General features: G+C 36.0%; 1 long non-coding RNA gene across 1 annotated transcript; it reads left to right on the forward strand.

The window, feature by feature from the left end:
- The first annotated feature begins 477 nt into the window (after positions 1-477).
- Positions 478-16,223, forward strand: LOC121735551. The gene is made up of 3 exons (XR_006036878.1): positions 478-487; positions 5,645-5,647; positions 15,976-16,223. It is a non-coding gene; the product is annotated as an uncharacterized LOC121735551 (long non-coding RNA).
- Positions 16,224-22,078: the final 5,855 nt, after the last annotated feature.

Raw genomic sequence — 22,078 nt, forward strand, 5'->3', positions numbered from 1 at the left:
TCGGTGGCTTGGCCATTTTGTTATTCGTCAGGGCTTTGAACTTAACAATACACGGTAACTAATGATAAATGGCCAGGCCACCGATTTTAACTAATGTGTAGAGTTTTTAGATTCTCCTCGTGCGGCTGAAACATTATATTAGGTACGTTTTCGCATTTTTCGTAAAAAGGGTTCCAAAGTTTTTCGCTATATATAAAATTCTCGTGTCACAATGTTAGGCCGCATACTCGTCCAAAACGGCTTTACTGATTTTAACCAAATTTTATATGCAAACCTATTCAGTGGGTCTGAGAATCGGCTACTGGGTACTTTTTATATTGATAAGTGCATTTGTTGAATAAATAATAGTAAATTGTTACAACTCGAGACTGACGGCGACCATTGTTTGTGCAACGGGATAGCGATGGACGCTGCCATGGTGACATACTTATTTAGTCACTTCAATAAAATAATACGGGCAAAATACTTTATATTACGGCAAAGAAACGTTTGCCGGGACAGCTAGTATAATATAGATTACTGAACTGCAATTAAATGAAGATTTTGATATAGCCCCCATACATAAACTGTCAAACTCTTCGTTAAATTGAAGTTTAATCGTCATTAAATGTCACTTTGAACTCAACAATAGTCCATAGCATACCTAATATTTTTTTTAATCTCAAGGAATTCCCAACACTAATGTGTTATAGAAAATCTTACATTATAGATTATCGATTTAGTTGTAAACTGAACAAAGCGTTGCATCCTTAGTATTGATTTTGTCTGAGCTCTCTTGTTATTCTAGTGTCGTAAGTTTTAACTGTAGTACTTTGATTCTAATATCTTAATGCATATGTAGCTTAATTTCTTGTTCGATTCAGTATTCCCATCCTTACCAGTTTTTCATTTCTGTGTTTCTATGAGAAATACCAAAAAAAAAAAATACCCATTATAGTGATTTTAAAAAGTTGGAGTAATTTTTCAGCGTTGCACTTAGACAGTAAACTATACAGGGTGTAGAGTTAACTGTGAGCAACGCTGAAAGAACAACCTTTTTAAACTTTTGTATGGTCAAATTCAAGACGCTTGCCCATAAAAAATTTTCTTTCAGCTCTGCTATTTTCACAGAAAACTAAAATATTAGGAAACATATTAGGAACACATACACACCCTAAAGTATTATCACTTAGCTTTCTTGCATCGTGTATAATATTTTTCACAATGTTTTATTTTTGCAAGATCGGGTTAGAGTTTCTAAAACGAATGACTTGTTAGCGGAGAAGTTAGAAACTCAAGAATTAACTGTTGACATTCCTTTTTTTTAAATAAAATAAAGGGGGCAAACGAGCAAACGGGTCACCTGATGGAAAGCAACTTCCGTCGCCCGTGGACACTCGCAACATCAGAAGAGCTGCAGGTGCGTTGCCGGCCTTTTAAGAGGGAATAGGGTAGGGAAGGGAAAAGGGTAGGAGATTCGGCCTCCGGTAAACTCACTCACTCGGCGAAACACAGGGCAAACGCTGTTTCACGCCGATTTTCTGTGAGAACGTGGTATTTCTCCGGTGGAGCCGGTCCATTCGTGCCAAAGCATGACTCTCCCACGTATAAAATTTTGCTGATATTTGGTATGGCTATACTTTGAATCCCGGGAATATGTATGCCGGAAAAATGTCCGGTTCCCATGCGATAAACCAATTTTGGCGCAACGGAGTTGTGGGCGTCACAAAGGTATTGAAAAAAGCATGATATTATAGGCGGGAGGGGCAAAAAAATCGACATTTTATACTTTTTACAACGACATTTTATTTTTTTATATATGGATGGCAATTGGACCAAAATATTAATATGTCGCGTAGAATAATGTTACAAATGATTCCTAGCTAGATCGATTTATTGCCCCCGAAACCCCCTATATACTAAATTTCATGAAAATCGTTGGAGCCGATTCCGAGATTCCAATTTTATATATATATATATATATATATATATATATATATATATATATATATATATATATATATATATATATACAATAATTGCTCGTTTAAAGATATAAGATATATATCGCTTTGGATCCTAGTCTACAAACTCTATTAATAATGATTTATTAAATAAAGTGCGAACGTAAACGCACGTTTACAAAATCACAAGTTTCTAGTTTTGACATTATTTTATTTATTTATTTATTTCCGACCGCGACTATAATATTATATACATACATCTATATATATAAAAATCAATTGCTGTTCGTTAGTCTCGCTAAAACTCGAGAACGGCTGAACGGATTTATCTTATCTTGGTCTTGAATTATTCGTGGAGGTCTAGGGAAGGTTTAAAAGGTGAGAAAAATTCGAATAATTGCCGGGAAAATCCTCAAAACAGCATTTTTCTATTTCCCATACAAACGTTTTCTAAATAAAATGGAGAGTCAATTTGTAATTTATTACCGCTGCATAAAGTTCAAATTCGCGTGCGCGTTGGAGGACCTAATATCGCGTTCTGAAACTCAACTCATATTCATTATACAACCCGTGGCCCGCATTGGTCGGTACCGACACAAAAGCTACGTCTCGCATTTTTCAAATATTGTAATATCTTCAAAAATATTAATTTAAATCATACGCTGTAAAGGGTCATCTATACTAATATTATAATTGGGTAGAGTTTGTTTGTTTGTTTGTTTGTTTGAACGCGCTAATCGCAGAAACTACTGGTCCGATTTGAAAAATTCTTTCACTGTTGGATAGTCCATTTATCAAGGAAGGCTATAGGCTATATTTTATCACGCTAAGTATAAGAGGAGCGAAGAAATAGAGGAAAATGTGGAAAAAACGGGGGGAAATTATTTGAAAGGGCTTATTTGAACGCGCTAATTTCAGGAACTACTGGTCCGATTTGAAAAATTCTTTAAGTGTTAGATAGCCCATTTATTGAGAAAGGCCATAGGTTATATTTTATTATTCTATGACTAATAGGAGCGAAGAAATAGAGTAAAATGTGGAAAAAAACGGGGGAAATTTTATGAAATTGCTTATTATCTTAAGATTCTTAAGAACTACTGGAGCAATTTTTATGCTATTTGCCAAACATGAAGAATAGAGCACGATAAGGGACATAGGCTATTTTTTTGCGGAAAAATGTACAGTTGCGTGAACTTCCTAAATTACGCAAACCAAGCCGCGCGGAACATCTATATATATAATAAAATCGTAGGAAAGTCAATGCTGTACATTGAATATTTTTGTACAATAAATAATACTTGGGACGTGATCTACTATACTAACGCGGACGAAGTCGCGGGCAACAGCTAGTTGTCTATATAAATAAAAATATTTTTTTGTTAGTCGCGCTAAAACTCGAAATCGGCTGAACTGATTTGGCTAATAATTATAGTCTTGAAGGAAGTCCATGGAAGGTTTATGTACATATTATTAGGGAAGTGATACGAATCTGACTGGGTCATCTAGTATAGAATAATAAATAACTGACTTTAGGAATGTAACAGTGTTTTCACAATTTTTTCTTGCAGATCCTTAACCGTTATAACAATAAACTTGCTTTTAAAATCGATGAATTGTAGAGCTTAAAAAAACTAGCTAAGAAAAACTGGCGCTGATTTCAATAACAGATTGTGAACGCTGCGAAACTTCTGTATCCGCTGGAGGAATTGCATTATTGATGAAAATGTCGTTTTGTTATTTCTTTCATTATAGGTGCCGGTTGGCAGCGGGCGACATGAAGCAACCGCAGACGATGTGTCGTCGCGACACTACTGGTTTCTATGTATTTCTACAGAATACATATTAGCAGTGACGGATTAACCCTTAATTAAATTAAGCAATTGCCTAGGGCATCACGTCTGAGGGGGCACCAGAAGAAGCACAAAAAATCCGTAATAGGGCATCACGTCTCACTCTCACATCACCAAAAACCTAACCAAAAAAGTTTCTAGGAAAAAACTAATGTTTTAGGCGGTAAAGGTTTAAAGACCGATTGTAGTTGTCATTTGTCATACGGATAGGAGGGCCCACAAGCGTGGATTGCGTAGGGCATCAAGTAGTCTTAATCCGTCACTGCATATTAGTACACGTGTATTTGTATGAAATACCCTCCGCAGCTAGCGACACGAAGCTAGAGACACTTCATAGAAATACATAGAAACCAGTAGTGTCGCGACGACACGTCGTCTGCTGCAGCTTCATGTAGTCGGCTTCCAATTTGTATCTCAATAGTAAAGCTACGTCGTTGTATCTGATAGTACCTAATATAGGCTATGCGAATTAAAAAACGTTTTTTGGAACGAAGTTCCTTATCGCGCGTTCAGCGTAAAGACTATATAGGCTAGACAGAACGATATTTGACTTCGACACTTTTTTTGACATTAGTACCTGACAGATGGTAGTGGCAGAGGGCGTTGATAGTATTCCTGTGCGTCAACTAGATGGCGTTATTGAGAATAAACCGACGAGTTATTAGTATTCCTGATTCCTTATATTTTTGAGTGTTTAATATGTATACAGGTTTTTTTAACATAAGAAATAACTTCGTTCCATTCAGGTGTCCCTTGACACCTCTCAAGTTTTTTTAAATTTCACCGAAGAGATCAATAGTAAATGGAAATTTTTGAACCAGGAATTTAATTTCACGCGGGCAAAGGCAAGTTTTTAACCCCCCGAAAAAACAGAGGGGTGTAAAAAGTTTGAGTGCCTGTCTGTTTGTCTGTCGATGTCTATTTTGGTCTAGTTTTTTTTCCTTGAAAAGCGAGGCGAGGCGAACACTTTCAGTGTCATATGATTTTAAACTTTATCTTCATTATTGTAATACATAGTATCGATTGAGAAATCGCGGCCGCCGGCGGCTGCCAGCGGCCGGCGGCCACGAGCGGCCACGGGCGGCCATAAAATAAAATAAATAAAATAAAAAATGTTTTATTTCTGAGTAGATTTTAAGAAAATACTTTCAGAATGTTAATATTAGCTACGGTGCCTACCACCGGTTCGGGAACTATCCCGGCGAGAAGAACCGGCGTAAGAAACTCGCACGGGGCCCACTTTTTTTACCAAAAAAAGTGAGGTAAAAAATATTTATCTTTTAAAATAAAATTTACAATGCTGTAACTTAAAATTATACAATGTCAACATGCATACATAGTAAGTCATGTACAATAATGTAGAAGTAGCCTTGTAAGCAGCCATCCTACTCCCAAGGTGTGCCATCGTTTATGAAATCATTGACCTTATAATAGGCTTTGGCACACAAACGCTCTTTGACTACTTTCTTAAATTTATTAATGGAAAGATTTTGAACGTTTTATTAATGGAAAGATTGTGAACATAGACTTCTCAAGCGATACTATGTATTACACCAATAAGATAAAGTTTAAAATCATATTATTATTACGACGCTGAAAGTGCTCGCCTCGCCTCGTAAAACAATTTTTTTTTATTCCTCTTAACCTAATTTTTTGTTAGTAGCTTCATTTTGTTAAGACAAACAACATTTTTATTTGCGAAAAATCTCGAAAGTGGTAGCTAACAGAGATAGAAAGGATTTCATACTTTGAATTAATGGTCCCAAAATATGGACTGTTTTATTTGTAGGACAATGTCTCTTAAACTCTTAAATTATATGACTATTAATCTATCGAAATAGAAAAAATCAGCTCGTTAGGGTTCCGTTTTAGGGTTCTGTAATCAACAAAGCTTGGTTGACTACGGTGCCCTAAAACAGAACCCTAACCAGCTAATTTTTTGTATATTGGTAGGTTAATAGTTATATAATTTAAGAGAACAAATAGAACAATCCATATTTTAGGACCATCAAATCAAAGTATGAAATCCTTTATATCTCCGTTAGCTACCACTATCAAGATTTTTCGCCATTAAAATGTTGTTCGTCTTATTCAAATGAAGCTGCTCACAAAAAAATTTGCTTGATAGTAATAAAAAAAAATGTTCTAGGGCTCTCTGACTACTAGTTGGGTCTTCCCAAAAACCTTAGTATTTTATTTGATGTTCTTTGAATGATTTTCCGTCGGAAGATTTGTAAAGTGTCGGACCTTGAAGGTGATTGAAGGAGAAAGGCGAAAGGTTCCTTTTGCATATGGATGGACGGCATTCATTATCCATTGTTACTGATTTACGACGCAGACGATTTTAGATTCTATTACAATAGGATTACATTTCAGTATTGATCGAAATTGGTGCTGAAAGTCAATTATTAATTTTGAGAATTATTAGGTACAAGATTTTTGACACGCGATTTAATACAATCTTATAGGAACTACATTTTGTAATTTTTTGTGGCCTCTGTTCTTCGTGTGTTCGACGTGGATTACTCTAAAAATCAAATATAATATTTTATATAAGTACTAATAAGTAAAAAAAATGTGTGAACTGTGAGAGTAAAAAAAAATGTGTGAACAGAAAAAATATAATTTCTTTACTAGATAACGCCCGCAACTCCTTTGCGCCAAAATTCGTTTATCACTTACATTAAATTACGAACATTTATCAGGATAAAAAGTATCCAATGTTCTTTCCAAGGACTCGAAACTATATTCGTACCAAATTTCATCAAAATCGGTTGAGCGTTTTGGAGGTGAAGAGATAATAGACAGACAGACACACTTTCAGATTTATAATATTAGTTTTTTTTTATGAAAATATAAGCGGGCAAACGAGCAAACGGATCACCTGATGGAAAGCAACTTCCGTCGCTCATGGACACTCGCAACACAGAAGAGCTGCAGGTGCGTTGCCGGTCTTTTAAGAGGGAATAGGGGAGGGTAAAGAAGGGTAGGGAAGGGAATAGGGTAAGGGGATTGGGCCTCCGTTAAACTCACTCACTCGGCGAAACACAGCGCAAGCGCTGTTTCACGCCGGTTTTCTGTGAACCCGTGGTATTTCTCCGGTCGAACCTGCCCATTCGTGCCGAAGCATGGCTCTATCATGTAAAAACGTAATATGGATGAAATGGACGATCAATAATCCGAATAACGCTTTCACCATTATCATTCCGGCGATTGGATCTTTCGATAATGACAACTAATGAAATCGCAGATTGGAGCTGACTTCATTACTGAGGAATCCACCAAATACCTTTTATAAGGACTAAATACCTTTTATACGGACCAAATACCTTTTATAGGACTGTATCTACATTGCAGGAGAAAATTTAGACTACGGAGTATACAGAATGAACAAATTATTGACAATAAAATAATTATTGAAGATGTAAATGTATTCAGAATCAGGTTCACAAATAGTTAAAAAATTGCGATTTTACTAAATGGTGGCTTTGGGCCGGGGAAACGATTTGAAATATTGACGACCTCTGTGGCTCAGTGGTGAGCGTGTTGGTAGCTCAAGCCGGGGGTCACGGGTTCGAATCCCGCCGACGGAACAAAAAGTTTTCAATGTTCCCGGGTCTGGATGTGTATTAAATATGTGTATGATATAATAAAAATCTTAAATATATGTATAGTATAAAAGTATTAAATATATTTCCATTGTCTGGTACCTGTAACACAAGTCCTTTAGGTACTTAGCACGGGGCCAGACTGACGTGGTGTGAAGCGTCCATAGATATTATTATTATTTTTATTATTAAATAAAAAATAAATGAGATTTTAGTATAGCCAGATATTTTATCCAGATGATGAAGTAGGTAGATAACAAGATTTGTTCAAATTATAAGGTTAAATACCACGTTCTCACAGAAAACCGGCGTGAAATAGCGCTTGCGCTGTGTTTCGCCGAGTGAGTGCGTTTACCGGAGGCCCAATCCCCTAACTCCTACCCTATTCCCTTCACTACCCTCAACTATTCCCTTCCCTTCCCTTCCCTACCCTCCCCTATTACCCTATTGCAGCTCTTCTGATGCTGCGAGTGTCCATGAGCGATGGAAGTTGCTTTCCATCAGGTGACCCGTTTGCTCGTTTGCCCCCTTATTTCATTAAAAAAAAAATATTACTTTCACCAACTTCTTGTCACATTTTAAAAGCTAATTCAAAGAACGTACTATGTAGTACCGTAAGGTAGTTGGCAATAGTATGTCTGCTACTTCCACTTAAACCACTGAATTAAATTACACAAAATTTGATACTTTAAGCGAAAAAGTCGTAGGATAGTTTTTCCGTACCCAAAGGGTAAAAACGGCCTATTACTAAGACTTCGTTGTCTGTCCGTCTGTCTGTCTCCAGGCTGTATCTCAAGAACCACTACAGCTAGACTTCTGAAATTTTCACAGATTGTGTATATAATTTTTATTTTTATTTGTGAAAACAAACCAAAATAAAAATTTAAGGGGGGCTCCCATACAAAAAACATAATTTTTAGCCTGTTTTTGCTCTGTATCGGTACGGAAATTATAATTTTAATATTGAAGACAAAACGCGGCATAAGTTTTACGCTCGTTTTCTGTAAGGACATAGATCCAGTCAAGCTCATACGTGCCAAAGCACCACTCTTCCACATCTTATCTAAATGTATAAAACTTTTTTCTAAACTTTTAACATTTATCTTAACGTAGTAAACTTTAATTCTAAACGTATATTTTAACAGTCGCGTCATAGTGTAAAACTTTAGGTAACCATTTCGATTTCCATTTAATAACAAAACGCGTATCACAAAAGTAAGATTTATCATAAAGTTGGACAATGATTTTCAGGAATTTTTTCATACACCTTACGCACAAACTACCGAAAACTGTTTTGCTAGTTTTATCGAACTCTCTCTTTTATTTACCAAGTTTTACAAAAGGTAAAACTTTGACGATTTGCAAATGTCACCTGAATGTTTTATGGCGGGAAGTTTGTGATAGCTTTTACCTTACACATAAAGGATGTCACTTAAGTGTTGTCCGGGCTGAGAGGACATACGTCTTGTTTATAAATATATACTCATTATTACTCAATGATGTATGGCCCGCACTCAGAATTATATACTTACAGTGTGTTAATGTAAACACCGTTATCCTTGAAACCATCAAATGAGCCCGTCAAAATGAACAACTTTTTCTATGAGAACAATGCTGGGAACTCAAAGAAAATGCCGCGGCCGTCTTCATACCCATACGGATGCCCGGATTGGCAATTTGTATAACATCTTGTATTATATGCAATAAAGAGTTTGATAGAAAATGTTTGAACTTTGAAGTTAATGTCACAATATTGAGTTTAAGTTAAGTACACAAAAGATGGAGTTGAAAATATGTAAAAGTTTTCTTTGAAATAAAGTTAAGTAGGATAATAATTATAAAAGGTATCCAGGACCGATTTTGAACCGATTTTCCTGAAATTTGGTATAGAGATACTTTGAGTGCCGGTAAAGGAGAAAGGATACTTTTTATCCAGGAAATAGATAAAATCGACTTCAAAAGTGTACGTAATTGAGAGTTAAAATTCTCTATCTCAAAAACTACTGAACCGATTTTGATGAAACTTGCAGTATTCCCTTAGTTGAACCTTACAAAACAAAAGAATTACTTAAATCGGACTAGTAGATCCAAAGATATGTGAAAACAAACATAAAAACATACATATATACAATAGATACATACATACACCTTTGAAATTTTGCACATTTGTTCTGACGCTGATATAGACTAACATATTGTACGAAAACTGGGTAGTTCTGTGAATATTACATACATACGTGTCGAATTGATGACCTCCTTTTTTTGAAGTCGGTTAAAAAGGTACGGTTCCAGCGCGATAAACGATTTTTGCCGCAAAAAATCTGGAGTCATCTAGTTTTTTAAATTTTTTACTGTATTATGTAAACTAGAGATCGCCCAGTGGTCGAAATTCGACCTTAGTTTCAACGACATTAGGACTACTACCTATATCTTTTTCAACTCTTGTCTCTGGGACTCAGCTGATCTCAGACTGGCCGTGTAAGCATTGTCTTATATTTCAATAAAAAAAAACTATAATTCATTTTCAATTTGTCACCTTGTTGTCAACAGACTTCAACCATAAATAAAAGAGTATAATTCGTATGTATAGGCTTGTCACTCAAAAATCTGTCATTTTTCCTAGTGTGTGTGTTGTAGTGTGTGTAATGTTTTATTTGTTAAAATAATTTATGATAAAAGCATAATTTCAAAATAATATTAGCTCGACGCACTCCTTCACCATATAAACTATAACTGCGCAAAATTTCATGCACCTACGTTTCCCTATTTCTCGTCAAAAGGGATACAAAGTTTTTGGCTCACGTATTAATATATAGATCGCATGACAAAGGTTTTAAGGTAAATCTTAAGGTTATCTTAATCACACTTTCATCCAACAAAAGTAGCGACCATCCTTCAAAATTGAACATTTTAACAAAATTGCACAACCGCATCGTATAAATGCTAATGAAGTTTTAAAATATCCGAACTTAAAGGTACGTTCTTGTATATTTTAAGGGTTGAGGAGGTCACTTCGCTTTTGTTAGTCTTAAATATTGTGTATTTTACTGTCAGCCGTCAGCCCTTTTAAGTAAAATATCTTAGTTTACCGTATCTCACCGTACTCACAACTGACGAAAATATATTTGTCTGACACCCGCAACTTCGTTGCGCCAAATTTCGTTTATAGCGGGAACCGTGCATTTTTCCGGGGTAAAAAGTATCTTGTGTCCTTTCCCGGGAATCAAAGTATCTCCATACCGATTTACAGCGAAATCGGTTCAGCGGTTCGCATTTACAATGTTAGTATGAATACACCTACGAAAAAATATCCACAGCCTAACATATATCCTCCTCCTTTTTGTATGTCGGTTAGTAATAAAAACCATAAAAACTATGGAATCGTAACTACCTATAACCACAATAGACATAACGACCAGTAGTTCGACTGCAAAGAAACGGACAGGTTTCAATATCTGTCAAATTCGTCGGGTTTCACTAGGATTATGAACGGAATGTGCCTCGCGCTGGCTGATATAATTTATTTTTAAATATTTGAAATAAAGATTTCAAATTTGGATTCTGACAATTTTAATCGCATGTGCCAAAACACAAACAACAATACGACCAAAGAGGAACACGTCCATCGAATATGTCATATTTTTAAATTCGTAGGTAACAAGTTAACAACCCTAGCGACGATTTTCGTCATAATACGTCAAGTTTAAAAATTTCAACATCAGTTCTAAGTCGGCATACTCTATCATTCTGTCTACTCTGCTATAGCCTATAACTATCGTACTCCGTTTTAAGTTTGGTTCGTTTTGATCTGTCATGTAACGTCAGCCTAGTACCGCTCAAGGCCACCTAAATATTGCAAATGTATTGAAATGTACGAAATGTTCGAACGTACACTTTTTTGACAAGTATTGTGGAGCATGTTTTTCGACGGAGTTACTTTTCCTTGGTTTTTAGGGTTCCGTAGCCAAATGGCAAAAAATGTCTGTGTGTCTGTCTGTCCGTCCGTATGTCATAGCCACTTTTCTCAGAAACTATAAAAGCTATACTATTGATAATTGGCAAGTAGATGTAGTCTGTAAACCGCATTAAGATTTTGATACAAAAATGGAAAAATTAATAAAAAATTTAGGGGTCCCCATAGGTACAACTGAAACAAAAAAAAATTTTTTTCATCTAACCTATGCGTGTGGGGTATCTCTGGATAGGTCTTTAAAAATCATATTAAGGTTTCTAATATCATTTTTTTCTAACCTGAATAGTTTGCGAGAGAGACTCTTCCAAAGTGGTAAAATATGTGTCGCCCCCTCTAACTTCTAAAGTAGGGGCATGATAAGTCTAAAAATAATATATGATGTACGGTTCTTCCGCGATATTAACTTTCTCCTATTTGGAAGTCGGTTAAAAATACATATTAATATTTATTTCAATATATTCATTTTTAACCTGGTTTGAGTCACCCATACAAAAAACACAATTTTTTGGCAACTTTCTATTAATAACAGTACGGAACCCTTCGTGCGCGAGTCCGACTCGCACTTGTCGAATTTTTACACAATGTTTTTGGTGGGATATAATGTTACTCTTCACAATACCTCGTTAGAAAAAGATCACATTGACGTTAAATTTAATTAAAATGGGTGTTTCGTAATAAAATCTGTGTATAAAGTTTTAAAATGAAAAATGTCGGTGTAGGCGGTACGTGGGTTTGAGTCCCACGCTCGTACGCTTTTAGGTATTACCACAATTCTAGACAAAATATAAGACCTGACAATATCTGTTTTACGAAAAAAATTAAAAATATTTAAAGACGTTAGTTGAAGAACTCGATAAGTAACATTTTGTAACATATGGCCATATTTTACTAATTCCCTTATAATTTGAACAAACCTTGTAACTTATCTACTTCGTTACCTGGCTAATATATCTGGCTACACATAAAATGTACAGTTTTTTTTATTTCAAATCCTTTTTCCGGCCCTAAAGCCTTCATTTATGCAAAAAACGTTTTTTTTTTTTACTGTGGCTCGAATCCCGCCGACGGAACAAAAAAGTTTCAATATTCCTGGGTCTTGGATTTGTATATAGATATATGTATGATATAATAAAAATCTTAAATTTAAGTATTTCCGTTGTCTGGTACCCGTAACACAAGTCCTTCAGGTAATAAGCACGGGGCCAGACTGACGTGGTGTGAAGCGTCCATAGATATTACTATTACTACTTTTACTTATGGTGTTCTTCCACTCACGTTTTCATTTGTTTGTTGCATGTTGTACCACCACCACCGGTGGTAGGCAACGTAGTTTCTTCGTTCGACTTTCAAAAAGTGTATCATGATACCCATTTTGAATAAAATAATATTTTATTTATTGTTGGCCGGAAATTCGTTTATAGCGTGGGAGGATGAATATGAAAGTGCGTCTATCTTTCCTCTTCATGCTTCAGGTAACCGATCGGATAAAACTAGGTATGGAGATACTTTGTGTCTTGAAAAAGGACATAAATACTTTTAATTGTGATAACCTATAGGATTCCCGTTGGGCTACATCTAGTAAGTACGTCTACGCTAATATTTTTATATAGTACAACATGGAAAAAGCATCGATAACATACGTAATTTGGTCGTGTCAAGCTCACCCGAAAGATAGCAAGTAACATTGACCTACGTCATTTCGTCGGCCTATGTTAAGACTTAAGCCCGATCAAATTTGGTTCGCTATCTGTCTATGCATTTCTCTGGCATTTTTAATTTGTTCTGTTTCACCTAACCCATATCTATTACCAATATTATAAATGCGAAAGTGTTTCTGTCTATCTGTGTGTCTGCTACCATTTCACGCCCAAACCTCTGAACCAATTTAGGTGAAATTGACATACATATACTTTGAGTCCCGGGAAAGGACTTAGGATACTTTTTATCCCGTAAATGTACGGTTCCCGCGCGATAAACGGTTACAGTCGCGGGCGTCATCTAGTAAGTTATATTGGACTTATATAGTAGGGCCTTATTTATCCCGACGTTTTAATAGTGTCGGGGAACTGTGTAAAAATTTAATCACCACAGTTATTTATGGCTTGTAACAGACGGACCGAACAGCCCGTTTTATTACGTAATTTGTAATTAACTAAGCTTTAAATGTACTACAGTATTTGTTGAAATACATTTAGAAATATACAAGTACAAACAAAAATATAGTAGCTAATAGTATAGTACCTATTTATCAATTATTTTTCTTTAGTCTTTTTTAGGGTTCCGTACCTCAAAAGGAAAAAACGGAACCCTTATAGGATCACTTTGTTGTCCGTCTGTCCGTCCGTCCGTCTGTCAAGACCCTTTTTCTCAGGAACGCGTGGAGGTATGAAGCTGAAATTTATATCAATTACTCAGGTCTACTGTCCCTTGAAGCTGTGAAAAAATCAAACTTCTAAGCCAACGCAATCAAAAGATACAGCCGTTTATGCCGCAAATTTTCGACACTTGCAAGGGAATCAAAACCTACAGGGTGCTTCCCGTGAACTCAGAATCTTGAAATTTGGTACGAAGCAACGTCTTATAGCATAGATAAAGGAAAAATTACGAAAACCATAAATTTTTAGTTCCATCACATAATATTTTTTTTTTTAATAATTTTAAACTTACTACCCATTTCCTCATAAACGCGTAGAGGTATTAAATTGAAATTCATACCAAATACTCAGGTCTATAATACCTTTAAGCTGTCGGAACCCTCGGTGCGCGAGTCCGACTCGCACTTGGCCGGTTTTTTATTATTATTTTATTTTAAAAGGCGTGACAACAGTTTATAAATACATTTTTCTTCTTCCAACTACTAATTTAAACAAAGTTTGTAAACTAAAACCTATATCGACGGTCCTACGTATAAAGCGACATGTCAAAAGCAGTGGTTTTCAGGAGAGTGTTTTAGATTCAAACTGTTACTGTAGATTATCATAAAACATTAACATAATGTTTTTTGTTGATTTGTAAAGCTTAATGTAGGCCGTTTCTAATGATATAACACAATTTTAAATATTTTCAATATTTTCGCCAAAATTACAAGATTACCGTTTTTACGCTGAAAATTCAAGACAAATTCACTCTTGAATTATTGTCTGCGTAAAAACGGTTAAGTCGTACATGTCCCTTTTTACGTTGAAAGAATAAATTTATTATATTAGGTCCTAAATTCATTCAGCACTTTATAAAATGATTCTTATTGTCATAATTTATGAGTTTATAATGTATGAGTAATATAAATACTGGCTCTTCAGTAAGAAAAACTAAAAATACAGACATATCTTTTTATACGCTGCTAATTTAAGAAGTTTTTTCTATGTTGAATAAATAAAAGGACATGTCATCAATAACTATAGGTCTAAAATGAAAAATTCTAATGAAATGTGACTATTTGATAAGTTAAACTGTATAGATTTCAAAAGTCTACAAATTTTAGTATCAATGTATTAACTAATTCTTTTTTTACTAAAGGGTAAAATAAAAACATCATTTCTTCTTCTTGTTCTTTTCAGATACATCTTGAGCAAGGTCAATTTCTCTTCCAATTTTCCTTCCCTAGGTGACCATTGACGACCTTAGACTTTTATTGCATCTTACATGAATAAATTCTTAGAGGCATCGTTATAACTACTACAGTGGACAAGTCTGGACAGTCAAATATAATTCTGAGTCGATTATTATATTCAGCTTTTACTGACTCTTGAGAATATAATTATGAAGGTCGTTATTTTGAGCATTACCATTGAATACAGAGCTGCTTCGATATAACCATCTTACACGTTACTCACAGGAACAAAATAGTGTTTCATTCCAATTGGCGACCACAGAATATCTTATCTAGTCTAATATTATTGAGCTGAAGAGTTTGTTTGTTTGAACGTCCTAATCGCAGGAATTACTAGTCCGATTTTGAAAATTCTTTTAGTGTTAGATAGCTCATTTATGGAGGAAGGCTATAAATTATCACGCTAAAATAAATACGAGCAAAGAAACAGAAGAAAATGGAAAAAATGGGGAAGATTATTTGAAAGGGCTTATTTACCGTCGTTAGTGTGTCTATCGAGCGAACAAGGAGTGTTCTTTATAGTTTTTAATTAATGTTACATTATTTATTAACTGTTTTAAATAAATAACATATTTTCATTTAATACATCAACAATTAAACGCCTTTTGTTCGCAAAACAAATATGCAGTCGAAACTCATACTCAATGTTCTTGCAAAGCCGCAAACATAAAGATATTTTATTTTATTTTTTTAAATAAAGTAACATTATATAATTTTTTTAAGCTTTTAGGTTTCCGTGCTAAATAATTGAAAATGGGAACCTATCAGACTTCGCTTTCTATATGTGGTCCGTCCGTCTATCGCCGAGGTTCATCTCAAGAACCCTCATAGTAGAAATTTTCACCAAATTACGTTTTTTTGTTGGCGCTTTAAGAAATATATTAAAATCAAAATAAAATTAATGATTATTGTGGGGCCTCTAACACCAAACGAGATTTGTTTACTCTATATCCATACCGGTAAGGCCCTGATGGTTGTTCATCATGAAAAGAAGCCTCAGCCTCCGTTGCAGCCATTATTTCACGTCACTGATTATTTATAACACTTAAATATTCATATCGGTTAAAATTTGATTGAATGTGTGGCACTAGTCCCCCTGAAAACAAACAAAAATCTCATAATAACTGAACGTAAATGATAACAAGTCTATAAATAATTCTCTACCTTAGAGGTAGAAACGGACATGTACGACATGTCGCGGGACGGTGCGTAATTTCCAACGCGGTACAAGACGGTAAGTATAGAAGTCCGCATCTACCACAGTAAAATCTAATAAAACCACCAACTTGTCGTCATTTACGTCTTTTTAGCTTTGGAATTACTTGTGATAGAAAAAAAAAAAAATTAGGAATATGCGTCTCATTATATGGAAGTGCATGATGCAATAAAACATTTTTGCTATTTTGGACATGACCGTAGGGACCGTCGATATTTAAATAGGTTTAAAACTTTTAAAGAATTCAACTTGCTGTGTACTGGCTGAAATGTTGGCGTAGATGCGTAGCACTTGTCAGATGCTACGGCGTAGACGCTCGTAGACGTTGCTACGAAAGTTCTACGACGTGTAGTAGCAAATAATATCAATTTTCAGAAAACTTTTCCTTTTTTTTATGAAATAAGGGGGCAAACGAGCAAACGGGTCACCTGATGGAAAGCAACTTCCGTCGCCCATGGACACTCGCAGCATCCGAAGAGCTGCAAGTGCGTTGCCGACCTTTTAAGAGGGAATAGGGTAATAGGGGAGGGTAGGGAAGGGAAGGGAAGGGAATAGTTGAGGGTAGGGAAGGGAATAGGGTAGGGGTTAGGGGATTGGGCCTCCGGTAAACTCACTCACTCGGCGAAACACAGCGCAAGAGCTGTTTCACGCCGGTTTTCTGTGAGAACGTGGTATTTATCCGGTCGAGCCGGCCCATTCGCGCCGAAGCATGGCTCTCCCACGTATAATAAGATTTTCGCAAGATTCTTCCTTTACTACAATAATTATGTAGCCGTAAGAATTCAATGTTTATACAGAGAAAATAATCAAAAATTACTTGACCGTTTTTCATTTAGTATTCACATCTTTAAAGCCGAAGTTTTACTTTTTATTGATATTTTATTATTCTGTTTTTTTCAATAACATTTAGAGTCAGTTAATGATCTTCTCTTTCCTTAAAAATCTTTGATTTTTACTACATAGCTTCAAAATGTAAAGTTATAATTTACTACACATGATTCGAACATGAACCTTAAGCCCGTCACAGACTTAGCTATAATATATATTAATATTTTTATAGCTAGGCATATTACTATATAATATTTTCTATACTAATTTTCGCATGATCACACACTCAGCTATAATATATATTTCTGGTAGCTACTATAATATACATTATAGTATGGTATATTAATATATATATATTATAGCTAAGTCTGTGACGGGTTTTATTGTATATTTCAATTCAAATCGCAATATTTAAGCCGCGTTCCTTCTCATCATGTTACCTCCAACTCTGTCACGTCCTGACATCGTTTTATTTCGTCACGTCTTGTGTGAAAACACTGCCGCCGCGAGAGTAATGCAAGTGTAATAGACGCTACGAGAATTGGGGCAAAAAAATTAAAAGGGTTCTACTCCCTTTTACTGAGGGGAATAAAAAATATAATCCTAAGGGAAAGGTTAACGGTACAATAGAATTAAGAGGTTTTGCAAAGGTCACATTTTTTAAATTTTATTTTCGAAAAAAATATTATTCACTAGATGTTGCCCTGATGATGATGATCAATGCAGAAATTGTTTTAAATAAAGACTAAGTATAAGTAATACCTCGGCATAAATTTTATTTGATACTAGCTTACCCGGAAAACGTTGTTTTGCCATATAAAAAGTAGATAAAAACCTATTATCAGACCTAACGAATGTGTATAAAAAATTTCATTAAAATCGGTTGAGCCGTGTAAAATTGTATGAAGGTTATAGTTTGAAAAACATTTTGTCTTCAAAACCTAAGGCATGGGATCTTGGTCTACAAACGTCAATCTACCTCCTAAGCACCGTATGAATCATTCGGCTCCCTAGAGGACTACTCGCAGTTCCTAGGATAAAAGGTACTCAGCTGAGCAGGTATATGTATGCAGGAACTGGCAGAAAACACAATATACGTTCTAGGTATAATCGCATACCATTGGGTCAATAAAACGTGTGTAAATTACGATGACATATTTGTTTTATTAATTTAATAAAAGAGTAAGCACAAAAAATAGGAAGATACTGTCATAAATTGATTCATAGGCAGATTGGTATCTACTTAATTTGGTCGGGTTATGTCCACACTAATATTATAAATGTGAAAGTGTGTCTGTCTATCTGTCCGCAAGTATGTCTGTCTTTCTGTCTGTTACCTCTTCACGCCCACCCCGCTGAACCGATTTTGCTGAAATTTGGTATGGAGATACTTTAAGTCCCGGGGAAGGCTATATATATAATTTTTTATCCATAAAAAAGGTACGATTTCTGCGCGACATTCTTTAAGAATTAAGGACTCTCACTGCCCATGTAGCCTTTTTTTACGGGCTCTGGCCCACCACACATTCCTACCACTGCATCTCCTGTGTCGCCAGGATCGACAGCGGTATCCAACCACGAAAACCCTTTGATATGATCTCAGGGAGCCCGAGGGACATGCTAAAGCTGTCTTGGGACCCGCAACCATATTAATCAGAAGAAAATAGGAGGAGTAGGAAGAAGATGCCCATGTAGCCTGTAATGTCACAATTATTCACAAATAATTTTATACGTGGGAGAGCCATGCTTCGGCACGAATGGGCCGGCTCGACCGGATAAATACCACGTTCTCACAGAAAACCGGCGTGAAAAAGCGCTTGCGCTGTGTTTCGCCGAGTGAGTGAGTTTACCGGAGGCCCAATCCCCTAACCCCTACCCTATTCCCTTCCCTACCCTCAACTATTCCCTTCCCTTCCCTTCCCTACCCTCCCCTATTACCCTATTCCCTCTTAAAAGGCCGGCAACGCACTTGCAGCTCTTCTGATGCTGCGAGTGTCCATGGGCGACGGAAGTTGCTTTCCATCAGGTGACCCGTTTGCTCGTTTGCCCCCTTATTTCATAAAAAAAAAAATTAGGTTTCATCAAGTGTATTCAAATTATTAATAATTATAAACACTTTAAAAGGGACTCGTACACATCCTTAAGTATTATGACTTAACTTACACCCTGGTACTAATCTGGACTTTCACTATGCATGCAAGCAAATGAATGAAGGTTCCATCATGTGTATTTAATTTCAGCTTCTAAGCATGATAATATAATTATAAACTGAAGTATTATCACTTAATTTCTTACACCCTGTATTCTAAGAGATCTGGACTTTCACTATGCCTGCAATGGCACAAATGAATGAGGAATTCACGTGTGCCCCAGCCTCCGAGCTCCCTGTTTACGGGGGGTCGTCCCGGGGTTGCCATGACGACGGGCGGCGCGCGCCGCACGGCAGATCTCTCCCCGCCGCCGCCGCGGCCGCGCGTATTGTGAAGTGCCATGCCATAGCCAGGATGCCATTCGAGAGAACAGGTAAGAGAGACTAGAGAGAACGAGAGAGAATGCTCGGCTCTTAGACTATGCATGCAATGTAGTTATGTAATGTTTTTATGTAACGCTCTAAGGTTTTGTGTTGCCCTTTTCGTGGCTGATGGCAAGGAGACAGTCAGCTGAGACCCAATTTATACGTATGAAGTTGTCCCTGCTGGGTGCTACGTCATTGTCAATGTTAAGATCAAGATAAACACTCCAATTAAGATCGTTCTATTGATCATTGGATAATTTAGGTCTTGTCACTTATAAAATAATGTGAAAGATATTACGTGAAATTGGTGTTGTTAATAATACAAAATACTTACAAAGCGTTTTGTAATGCAGACACGTAAATTTTAATCTTATTCTCTTACAAGCACAGCTTTAAGATGTATTATTTATATTTTATTCAGTATAATAGAGTATGAACTGAGAATAATTTTCATCACAGCATAGAATCTATAGGCTTTATTATTAGGTCTTGCAACCTTCATGTATCTTCAGAGAGAATAAAGCACAGAATTCTTCTGACCTAATATTATTATCAGTGACCTATTTTACACTTATTTACTTTTTTTAAATAATAACATTATTATGATGCATAGAGTGTACATTTCTATACCCTATAAATGTTTTATTAATCTTTATACTAACTTTATAACTTATTAAACAAACTATAATAGATATAGTACGTCAGAACAAAAGCGTGGAGATTAATGATATTTTGATACGTTTCGGGCCATTTTGACATTTGAAGTATGACATTGACATTAGTGGCCCCATTTCGGCTAGTTTTGGGCATATTTTGACATTTGGTGTATGATATTGACGTAAATAATTGCGTTAATTTGTCGGGTACGAAGATCCTCTCTGTGAAAAATACGTTGTGACATATTCTAGCTCTGGAATTTTCGCTCATAAGTGATCAGTGATCACATTTCACGTTTCTCTGAGAAAAAAACGTCGTGACATATTCTAAGCTTTGGAATCTTCGCTCATATAACGTGGGAGAGCCATGCTTCGGCACGAATGGGCCGGCTCGTTCGGAGAAATACCACGTTCTCACAGAAAACCGGCGTGAAACAGAGCTTGCGCTGTGTTTCGCTTAGTGAGTGAGTTTACCGGAGGCCCAATCCCCTACCCTATTCCCTTCCCTACCCTCCCCTATTCCCTTCCCTTTCCATCCCTACCCTCCCCTATTAACCTATTCCCTCTTGAAAGGCCGGCAACGTACCTGCAGCTCTTCTGATGCTGCGAGTGTCCATGGGCGACGGAAGTTGCTTTCCATCAGGTGACCCGTTTGCTCGTTTGCCCCCCTCCCATTATTTCATAAAAAAAAAAGTGGTCACGTTTCATGCCTTTCAATAACATACTATTTAGCATTATTTGTACTGTTTTGAGCCCTTATTATAAATAAATAATATAAAGGGCTTCCCACGTGGTCCATGATGGACAAACACAAGTTATCACGAACGCGTAGACGCTTGTTCGTCAAAGATTGATTTAAACAACGTCGATTCTTCTTAGTGTTGTTTGCGTAATCATGGCCCAACGTACCAATCGCCCAGATAGTGTCAGCTGCATCGCAATCATGGGTATGAATCACCCACGTGAATGTCCTTAATACCTTGATCGTGGGAATGGCAGCTACAATAGATTTTAAATTGTTACGCGGCAGCCGGCTGCTGCTTGGGGATTGATGGGTTAATATCATCACAACTTAAGGGAATCTCCTAATGATCCCACATAGCTCGTACAGTATTAACTAAAATACATTTCTCACACCCATTAGCACTTCTTACTCCGTAACTAACTGTAACTTTTCGCATTATACCGAATTGCTGACATTCATTAACGAAATATGTTTCAACAGAGCATAAGCCCTGTATATAGTTGTATATAATATAAGCGAGCTTTTGCCCGCGGCTTCGCTCGCGTTAAGAATTATTATTATACTTATACAAACTTTCATCCCCTATTTGAACCCCTTGGGGTTGGAATTTATCAAAATCCTTTCTTAGCGGATGCCTACGTCATAACATCTACCTGCATGCCAAATTTCAGCCCGATCCGTCCAGTGGTTTGGGCTGTGCGTTGATAGATCACTATGTCAATCAGTCAGTCACCTTTGAGTTTTATATATATAGATATAGATTATATACAACTATTAGAAGTAAATAGTCGCATTAGAAATCATTTTCATTAACATGTCGTATTTTTTATGATATCTTTGATAGTTATTAACTGAGATAATGGTATCATAAGCATCATGTATGTTTGGATACTAAATAACTTGTATACAACTTTTTTAACGGTTTAAACCATGGGACAAATTTGACCTTAATGTAATATGAGATCATAGCTTAAAAAGTTTTTTATAAAAAAATAACTTTTTATCAAGTTGGTAACTATATCTCTTTACAAACGGGCTTTTAATGAAAAACCAAAGGAATTAGAGCTTAAAATGCAGATATTATGTAGCTCACTCGCATAATATGACTCTTATTGTTATTGAAATTATGTTCAT

This window comes from Aricia agestis, chromosome 17 (genome assembly GCF_905147365.1).
Source record: "Aricia agestis chromosome 17, ilAriAges1.1, whole genome shotgun sequence".
Taxonomy (NCBI): Eukaryota; Metazoa; Arthropoda; class Insecta; order Lepidoptera; family Lycaenidae; genus Aricia; species Aricia agestis.